Source organism: Akebia trifoliata, chromosome 8 (assembly GCF_017979445.1).
Source record: "Akebia trifoliata isolate Shusen 1 chromosome 8, ASM1797944v1, whole genome shotgun sequence".
In the NCBI taxonomy this organism is placed as follows: Eukaryota; Viridiplantae; Streptophyta; class Magnoliopsida; order Ranunculales; family Lardizabalaceae; genus Akebia; species Akebia trifoliata.
Genome location: NC_141382.1, coordinates 30,477,485 through 30,487,632, shown reverse-complemented (window position 1 = coordinate 30,487,632; position 10,148 = coordinate 30,477,485). Strand labels below are relative to the sequence as shown.

At 36.1% G+C, this 10,148-nt stretch overlaps 1 pseudogene across 1 annotated transcript; it reads right to left on the bottom strand.

Moving 5' to 3' along the window:
* Positions 1–2,041: 2,041 nt before the first annotated feature.
* LOC147396498 (uncharacterized) lies at positions 2,042–7,574 on the bottom strand (annotated as a pseudogene). The gene is made up of 3 exons (XR_015180711.1): positions 7,005–7,574; positions 6,378–6,586; positions 2,042–6,291 (listed from the first exon to the last, which is right to left on the bottom strand). The product of XR_015180711.1 is annotated as an uncharacterized LOC147396498 (transcript).
* Between the last annotated feature and the right edge of the window lie 2,574 nt (positions 7,575–10,148).

The window sequence follows — 10,148 nt, the reverse complement described above, 5'->3', positions numbered from 1 at the left end:
ATTTTCATTGACCATAGGCAACCTTGAAACTGTAGATCTGAAATGGACAACAATGAAATGTGGTGGTCATTACACGATATCGCAAATGTACCACTTGAGACACTTGAAGTTGGTCTTCTACAATGAATTGTGGCTGGATCCGCCAAGTGGGAATGGCTCTTAATTCTTACTCTCCAATAGAGAACCTTCAACCGTTGTGGGCACTATAAGTAGACAGGCAGAGTCTTGTGAAGGATGGTTGGGGAATAAAGTGTACCAACCTCTAAAAATTACACTTGAATGATGATTTAGCGTCACAAGTAGAGGCTCTTGTGCCTTAATTTTTAGAGTTGTTCTGTAGTGACCTCAAGATTGTACCTCACACACGCACATCTTGACGTGAAAGTGCATAGGAACCATAGATGCTTTTTTCACTCATATCTCAATGAAAAACATCTATGGTTCCTATACACATTTACGTCAAGATGTGCGATTTGAGGTACAATCTTGAGGTCACTTCAACATTATTCTTAGTTTTATAAAAGCAATCCACCGAATATTCGAACATCGTCAGGCTTAATCTAACAGAACTCCAGGCCTTTGTTTTTATCTATAAATTCATTTTCTTCGCTTACTTTTTGGCTCCCAATATAACTTTTGAAGCACATCACTCATATGTTGACAACTTTCTTATTCAAAAAATTTCAGATTGAAGATGATATATGACAGGGTTTCATGCCAATGCTTGGATGGCTTCAATGTTTCATGCCAAATTCTACTTGCATTGGGTACATTCATGGAAAGGTTCAGGTCACTTTAATTAGATTAGGGTTTTTACAGTGTCTATGCCCTACTATGTGTTTGTAATTATATTGAATTCTATTATATTTCTTATAAGTAGTTTTTCATTAATTCAGATAGTAGTTTGTAACTTCTTCTTTTAAAGCACTTTGATAAATTCTATTGGGCGGGGAGCTTTCTTTTCAAATAAAATTCTGAATCTTTCCTTCCATAAGCGTTAATGTTCATTGACTGTTAAACTTTTGCAAAGGGTCCTCTTATAATAAGACAATGTATAATAGTTTATCAATAAGAACACAATTAGTAATGAACCTATTTAAAAATATGTAAGAGAAGCTCCAATAGAGAACTAAAGGAGAGAAACTCTATTTAGATGATTCGGACACGTTCTACGAAGGTCAATTACAACTCTAGTGGGAAGAAATGTAAAACTTGAAAGGTTGTAAAAAACGTGAAAGAATTGCATTGATTGAGAGAGTAAAATTGAATATAAACTCAGTTTGAATAACAAAAAACATGGCTTTGGACGGAATTGAATGGAGGAACATGATTCTTTTAACTGACTTCAAATCTTTGAGATTAAGGCTTCGGATGATGATGATCTCAAGAAGAAAATATTTTTAAACCAAGTATCGATCAAGTTCAACAAGCATTCCTTCTTCACAAACAGCCATTAAAATGTTCCGAGTCTAAAGTCACTTGGAGAGAATATAAGTGCTTTTCCAAAGCTTTTACAATGAAGAAAAGATTACCATTCTTCTTTGACAGTAATGTGAGATAGTACCATTTATCTCACATAAAGTACATAGTTAAGTTGGTTGGAGCAAACCTAAGATGGCAATAGGAGTTCGAGCACGAAACTCTGATAGCACATATTGACATGAGCTACGCCATGGTTATTCCTTTGCTGAGAGGGGCTTATCTTTATTTAGCTGTACGATGAACATTGATTGTGAGCCCGTTTTTCCTCTCAATCCCATTAGATTGGATTCACTAAAGCATGATTGATATTCGAGCTCGAATGTTCACATCTCATCAGTTGTTTCTATAACGACAAGCAATCAAAGATATATATGTAGTAATCTTGTAGTCTTTCACAGCTTAGTGTTCTCTATAGATTGCCTTGATCACAAGATAAATTATTGACTATAGAAGATCTATATTTAGTAGTGAAGCATTCTCCAAGAGTGGGAAGTACAGGGTATGAATGGCTCCATATCTTACAGAGGGTGAGAGGCCTATTGTCCTTAGATAACAGATGTACTTATAAAGATTAATAAGAAAAGATGAAAATGTTTTAAAAACAAAAAAACAATAATTTATTCGAAACAATTCTTTTACTTCAAAAAACCCAAATGAAAATTACAACTAGAAACATAGTACATTGTAGAATGACATAATTAGCTCAGAGCTTCAATGTTAAATCAAGCTCTTCAGAATCGACTTTAGGGCATCTCACGCCTTCAAACTCCTGCCGCGTTCGTTTCAACTTGGCACTCGAGCCGTTATTTCTTAAGTTGTTGCGAGGAACAGCCTCCAGTGCCAAAATCCATTCCTGAACCTTGACTGGTGAAGGGCCTTTTGCCGGCCTATCACCAGTCCCAGTAGCAAGATTAAGGTCGAGAGAAATCGGTGGCAACCTTGGAGATGGTATTGCCTCCCTTGAGAGAAGATTCAGATTTTCCCTCTCTTCCCTTATCAGGGTTTCTCTTTCCCTTGTGTGTGCATGAAGATGACCTTGTGGCACGAGACAGGGTGATTGCCCCCTTGGAGACAGAATAAGAGTTCCTCCTTGTTGCCTTCTCATAACCTCTCTTTCTTCTTGGCGGGTGCCCTGGTGATCGCCAAAGACCCGTGAGGTGAAGAATTTTTGACACAAATCACAAGTACGAACAAGGTGACTCGGTTGCTTCCGCTGAACCACGGCTCCTAAACTCACATGGTTGTCGCCTTGCAATTCCCGTTGAGCCATAACTCTCGAACTCGTTAAGCCACAGCATGAGCAACAGAATTGAACTGTTTGTTGCGTAGGTTGAGCAATGGTTCCATGGATTGCATGATTATCCATGGTGAACAAATTGGGCAAAGAAAACGAAATGTAATGGATAAAAAGGTAGCCAAGTACCAAAGATGAAACAACAGATGCACAAAAAGAAAAATTAAGTTGTTGTGACATGCAACAATGGCATCTACAGAAGAAGAGTGAAGGCGTGGTGGACCTCTGATTTATGGAATTCTGCAGATGAAAAACAATGCCAAGGACCTTTGAATTTATAGAACTATGTGGCACCTAGAAGCTTCGACTTATGGCACGTTGCAGAAACTTTCGGGATATTTTTACTTTTATTAGTTCTACATATCTTCTAAAATCAAAGAAATATAATCTGAACTAGATTTGCTCGACTGGCATAGCAGGCAATATTTTTGGCAAGCAGCGCAAGAGTTAAAGGGTCTGTTTGGAAGTTGGCCTCATTTGGCTAATTTGGTATTAAGAAGCACCTAGATCAAAAAAGGATTTAAGCAATGGAGGTTTTTGTTCGGATGGGTCGTTTGTTTAGTCTTCCTAAAGTTCAGATTCCTAATTTCTTAGATTCGTAAATGTTTCATTGATTCTTAACAAAGTAAATAAGAAATAATGGATTTAAGCACCACCATCCAAACAAGCACAAAGGTAAAAAAGCACAAAATAGGAAACAAAAGGGTTACTAATGAACAAACTTTGATTCTGTTTGGTTAAAACAGATTTTCTCTCTCCTTTTAATGAGGACAGAGTGAGATTTTTTGTAACAGCTATGTAAATAAAACTACATATAGGAAATCCAGATTTGCTATCAATGAAGACAACCATTTAGAATATTTGCATTTCGGTCAAGAATTTTGGAGCCTGTTTGGACAACCATTTGCTGAATAAATAAGACTTAAGATTTCATTTCGCGAAAGCATATTTTTCAGTAACAATTTGAAATTCAGCGAAATACATATTGATATAATTCAAGCAATAAACTAACATATAAAATATAAATGCAGAAGAAACAAACATTTCACATATGCAACCCAAAAGGCCCGAGAAGGCGAGAAGTCTAATAACAAAATCAAGTAAATGAAGCATTTTCGATATTCATTCTATATGAGGAAAACATTTTACACAAATTATAGGTATTCATGCATGTACTTAAAAAATACCAGGATTGCACATAGTATGTGCATTAAAACCCAATGATAATAACAAAGAGATGAATCGATCAATGGAATCTAAACTGTATGGTTACGGATCAATTTGAAGTATTTTCCAGAATGAAAAATGCACTTTCAAAGAACTATTAAGGACTCAAAGCATTATAGAATTCTGAACTGAGACCCATACCCACATGTGGAATATACATGGTTACTAGAGAAATCGAATATAGCTAGCTAACATTATAGCTTCGAGTAGAGGTCATCAAGGGCAGAGTACAATGGATCTGCGACTTTCAGTCTATCCATTGTTCCGAGAAGAATCTCACTCGTAGTTAGATAGGGATTTCCGTAGAAGCATAGGTGGTATCCATCCGTGTCACAACAATGTTCCCTTCCAATGAAACTCCAACAAATGCACTTATGCACCTGTTTTGTTTACACCATATGGTGTCAACTCTTCATATCTTTATTTTACTATTATAGTGAGAGACGGTGGAATTGAAGTGGTTCGACACCAAAATTTGAGTGGTCATAAATGCCCCCACTTTTATATTTAAACTTAATATAATTAGGGTCATTTTGGTCAAAAACCAAGAAAATTGCAACCCACTACCCTATAGTCGTGTTGTTTATCAAAATTATAAAAATATCCTTTTTATTATGTAATCTTAAAAAACCATTTAATCAATATTTTAACTTACAAAGAAGCCCTTACGATACATGAAAAAGTAATCAAGTGTTCATTTTTCTTTTATCAAACAAGATTAAATTCACCAGGTTTTATAAAAATGCTAACTCCACTTAAAAATGATTCTTAATCTTTATGTTTCTCACAAGCAATTATTTTGTGAGGATTATATTACAAGTTGATGACTCCTACGCCCCATACCCTGTCAATTGATAATAATGACTTATTCATGCTAATAGTATCATGTGATTGGTGGGCACCCATTCAATGGGGGTATGGATGCCACAAGAATATCCTTAAATTCTATATAATAAAACACAATGGTTGTTTCCCCCAAGCATCACAAGGAATCATTTCAACTTTATTCCCTTCTCTCTACTCCATTTCCAAAAATATCCCTTCAACTTTATTGCCTTTTCACTTCCACCCATTTCCTATAATACCCTTCCAACTTTATTCTCTTTCCTCTTCTCCTTTTCCATATACCCTTCCAACTCTATTACCTTTACCCTTCTACCCCTTTTCCAATAATACCCCTGTAATTTTATTGTCTTTACTCTTTTACCTCCTTACCCCCAAAGAGGAGGACAGTGCCTTAGGCAAAGCCAAACTCTAGTAAGGCACGGTCAAACTCTAGTACAAACTAAAACTCAACCTATATAGAGAATTGACAATCATGCAAAAAAACTTGAGTCTTCTTGCTGTAAAAATTAGGGTTGTCAATGGTTCGGATCAGACCCAAAAAGTGACCCCAAATAGATTTGATAATTCAGTGTCTGGATTGATGTTTTGGGATCTTGTAAGGACCCAATCTAATTAACCAAACCCAGTTTTTAAAGATAAGGCTTTGATAATGGTGGTGATAATATATTTGTTTATTAAAACTGATTTTATCCAATCCAGGATTAGGTAACGTTGTTGAGAACCAATTAGGACCACATCCAATAAGTAATTGGATCACATCTGGACCCAACCCGAACCAAACTTGGCCCATTTGAACAACCTTAATAGAAACACTGATTGATGTGGATTTTCACTACGGCTTACTGCGAGGACAGATTGATCAATCTGATTGACGAGTCATTGTGTCACGTCTATGCCATGAAGGGAAAGCACCATAGATCTTGATGGGGCTTGAAATCATCACAACTACACACATAAAAGAATATTATTTAGGAGGTGAGATAGTTCTAATAATTTTAACCACTCCCTTTATACCCTCACCGAACCACTAGAAGAGACCACTGATTATCTAATTTTTGTTCTTGTTTTGCAAGCTCCCTTTCTCTTTCATTTTTTTTTTTTTTTTTGGCTTTAATTGTTTTCAGCAATTTTATTGGATCAGAAAAGTCAAACTCAGACATCTAAGGAACATTGGTTAGTTGATCAGGGTTTCCAAACAAAGCATACGAACTAGTATAAACTAAAACCAAAAAAATAAATAAATAAATAAAAATGAAGAATGATAAATATCAAAGTGCATCAACAGCTTATGTACACTACATCCTACAATAAATGCCTTAAGGATTCAATTATAGTAGAAGTGCCAACTTAACAAAGTGGTAAGACGTGCGGAATGTTGTTCCTACGTCCTAGGTTCAAACCCGCTTGAACCCAACTTAATTTGCTAACCACAAATCCTATACCTATAAAACAAAAACAAAAAATTGATTCAATTGGTAAATAGAATCCGTGCACATATATACAAATAGTTAATAATCAAATATATGACCTGATAGTATGTTCACCTGAGCCCCCCATCCTAAACCAAGGGATAATATGGCAGATGGGACAGACAACGATCCATCTGTCCTTTGAGCAACCACCAAACCAGTGCCCAGTTTATAAGTAAGAAGAATTCCAGCTTTTGCAACTGTTCAAATGGCTAATCCTTTAGCATCTTCCAGTACCAATGAGGGTATGGATCTCTCAGGGTTTAATCTAGCAACATGTCCAACTCAAATATTATTATAACAAAAAGTCAGACACAATGAGACAAATAAATTCATACAATTCTATGAAATAATGCATAGAAATAAGTTAATCAACTTTGAAAAGGTCCATTTGATTTAACTTCAATGGATTCAAAATCCAAATTCTACCACTTATATACCCAATGGATCACCTAGTTCAAACTAGTGGGACTTAAAACATTGCCCAGTATTATTTGTTAGTTATTTATTAGACTATTTTTATTTTCTGTGGTAAAATCCAGTAATTTACGATATTCATTGTCCTGGGTAATTTCTTTGTAATCTCAAAACCAACGTTTTAGTTAGTTTCATAGTCCTGCATCAATGATCAATGGCATAGGAAAGTTTCAAGGACTTCCCTACTTTAATGACTAGAAGAAAACTACCTGGCAATATAGCTCCTTAAAGTATTAGAAGACATAAATATCTCACGTTCCATGGATAAAACGACTGGCATACTTAACCACCCCCTTGTACATGTCCAATCTATTGCATCATCCTTCACAACCTGGGAAGCATTACTAATGGAGTTGATTAATAAACCTTGCAAAGGGTCCAGCCTATTATAGCAGTTGTCACACACCCTATTAGGATTCCTCTCCCTGAATTTAACAGGTAATAAACACCTCCTGTTTGAGCAAACTCTACAAAAAAATTCCTCCACAAAATCGATTATGAGGCCTTCCATGTGTGATGGCTGTGAAGGGAGAACTGCATTGCATGCAAACTGTAGTGAAACTGTCAGGAAGCCACTCTTGAGGATCGGCTTCCAAAACCTCTTTGTAAGTACTATAGTTAGTCACATGTGGCTCGAGCAATGGCGGAGTGCTCAGAAATGATACATCTGAAGTGGCACCTCGTTGATCTTCAATACGAATTGAGCTTGGGTGTCGGTCTGTCAGAATCGCAAATATTCCACTTAACACATCCAAGTGTGACAAGTATCCTCGCTTGAATCACATTCTCCATTCAGAAAATCATTGGGTTCAAGAGATGATTGAGGAACCCAAAACACTAGGATTGTAGTCGTCGTGATCATACTTGTTCTTTTTCAAGCTTATGAAGCGAGGAATATGAAAGGAACCAACTAGTTGCACACCAAACGATTAATGGTGAAGAACAATAAAGTCTAAAATTTTTGTTAAAGTTTCTTCTTTTTTGGAACAAAATTAGTACTCCTAACAGCTTCAATATCTTATTTTCCACATGTTTGAATAATTATTTAAATATACCAATGTTATTACAAGTTCTTTCTAATCTTTTTGAGCAAGAAACACAATCAAAGTAATCCAGAGAGTGAAATTGAAAGATAGAATCAAAACACCAAACAAACAATTCCCACAAAAAAATAATAATAATTCCCAAATTCAGGTACAAATTTTAGTCTAAGAGAAGGAAATTTCCTTATTAACAACAAAAATAAATTTGAATTCAATTTACCATCATCAATTTCTAAACTTTCAATCAATTTGAACTTTTTCCCAACATTAACTTATTGAATTGAAACCAGACAGGGATTTGAAGTATTAAACCTTCGAGAAACTTTAATAAAAAAAAAAAATGAAACTATAGAAATTAAGTTATCACAGAGATAAAAAGACAATAATTTCAGCAGCAGATCGAAATAATCTTACCTAAACACCCAGAGAAGAAAAAAAAAAAAATTAAAGACTTTTGGTTTCTTGAGAGCTCAGAGATACAGAGGGAGAAGAAACCAAATGGAACACAAAATGTAATTCGATGGCAATTTACCAAAATACCCTTCACCCGTGTTTTTTTTATATATGAAATCGGAGCCGAATGGTTAGGGCTTCAAGCAGCTAGCCATACTCTCTCTCAATTGTTTTTTATTTGGTAAATTTTTTTGTGCATTCGTTTCAATAGACTTATATTTGATTTGCTTCTCAAAGTTCAAACAGTAAAGGTAATTGGAACTTTAATAATAAAAAGTTTTATATTTTATTAATTGTTTGTAAAATATGTGCGTGGAATCCTTATGTCACTTCTATGTAGGATGCGGTGTTCGTAAGTTGTTTGATGCAACATCATGGTTTTTAAACTCGGTATCGCGTCTCATCTCATTCAGCTCCGTAATCGAGTCGTCTCGGACGAGTTTTTCGATACGTTTGAGATGTCTCGTGAGATAACTCAAAAAATTGAACGTGAGACGTAAAAATCAGTCAAAAAATGACTTTGTGAGTCGGTTTCGTTCAGCTCTAATACCAAGTTAACTCGGGTGATACGTCTCGGTCTCGGACGAGTTTAAAAACCATGTGCAACATGCACTTGTCATCTTTTTTTGTCTGGCTTTAGTTTATCTAGTTCATGTGCGTTGTTTGGGAGTGGGAGTGGGAGTGGGAGTGACTTCGTATCTATTTTCACTTTCTCCATCCATGTTCTTTTTTGTCTTCCTCTTTTTTTTTTTTTTTTGATAATAGTTATCGCTGTAAAACAGTGGATTGGACCAGTATCTAGGCTTTTGCCCAATCCATAGACCATGGTCATATCTAAGGACTAGTCCCGAGACACGTGTAACACCCACACATCACATGCACCGATTAATGAGGGTGCGCCCTCGCGAGTGGCCCTGAGGAATTAATGCTCATACTGGATTTGAAACTCACAACCTACAGACGTTCACTGCTTATCAGTTCGAAATTTCCTTGGAGCCAACCCCTCGGGATTTTCCTCTCTTACTTCTAAGACCTTCAAAAAGAAATATTCAAGTTGAAGGTCTTAAAAAGAGTAAAGGAAGGCCCAAAAGAATGGATATAATGAACGTAACTATGAATTCACTTTCAAACTTTTAGGAACCTCAATCAATTCTCCAAAAAGCCTAAAGTTGCTAGAATGCATGAAATTTAAGCCCTTAATCACTTAGGCACGTAACAAACCACCACGCTCCATAGCTGACGTCCACGGCTTTCACTCTTGAGCAAGGCACTTATCAAGGTTTTCTTCCCCTAGGCCTTGGGCACTTCTTGGGGCTTTTTTTAAGGTTGTACACTAGTCCTTTCAAGTATTCTTCTTCATAATTAGATCTCAAGACGTGGGGTTGGCTTTGATACCAAATGTTAGGAGCCTAAACCAATATGCCTAAAAGCTTAAGTTGGATCTAGTTTAGTCATAGTGGAATGGGTGAACAAAGTTCGTTTTGTTGGTTTATGGCCCTAACTTGAGTTTTTGGAGGGTATCTTGTAGCCTGAGGTGTAGGGCCCCCATGACAGGGGTTTGGGAACCGGTAGGCCCTTGAGGGGAAAAAAAGTTCCTCCAATTATGGGCCAAAAGCACAAAATTAACTTTTTTTGGGCATCTGTACAACTTCTGAGGGCATTTTTGTAGTTAAAATGTGTATTTTGCCATAGGATACCATATATATTCAAAGTTCAGGAACCCTAAAAGTTGTATTGTATTTTCGCAGTTTTCATTAATAAAGAAATATAATTGCCGCCCGTGGACATAGGCCATTTTGCTGAACCATGTTAATCTCTTATGTTCTTTATTTTCTCTGATTTTATCTTTATAGTTTA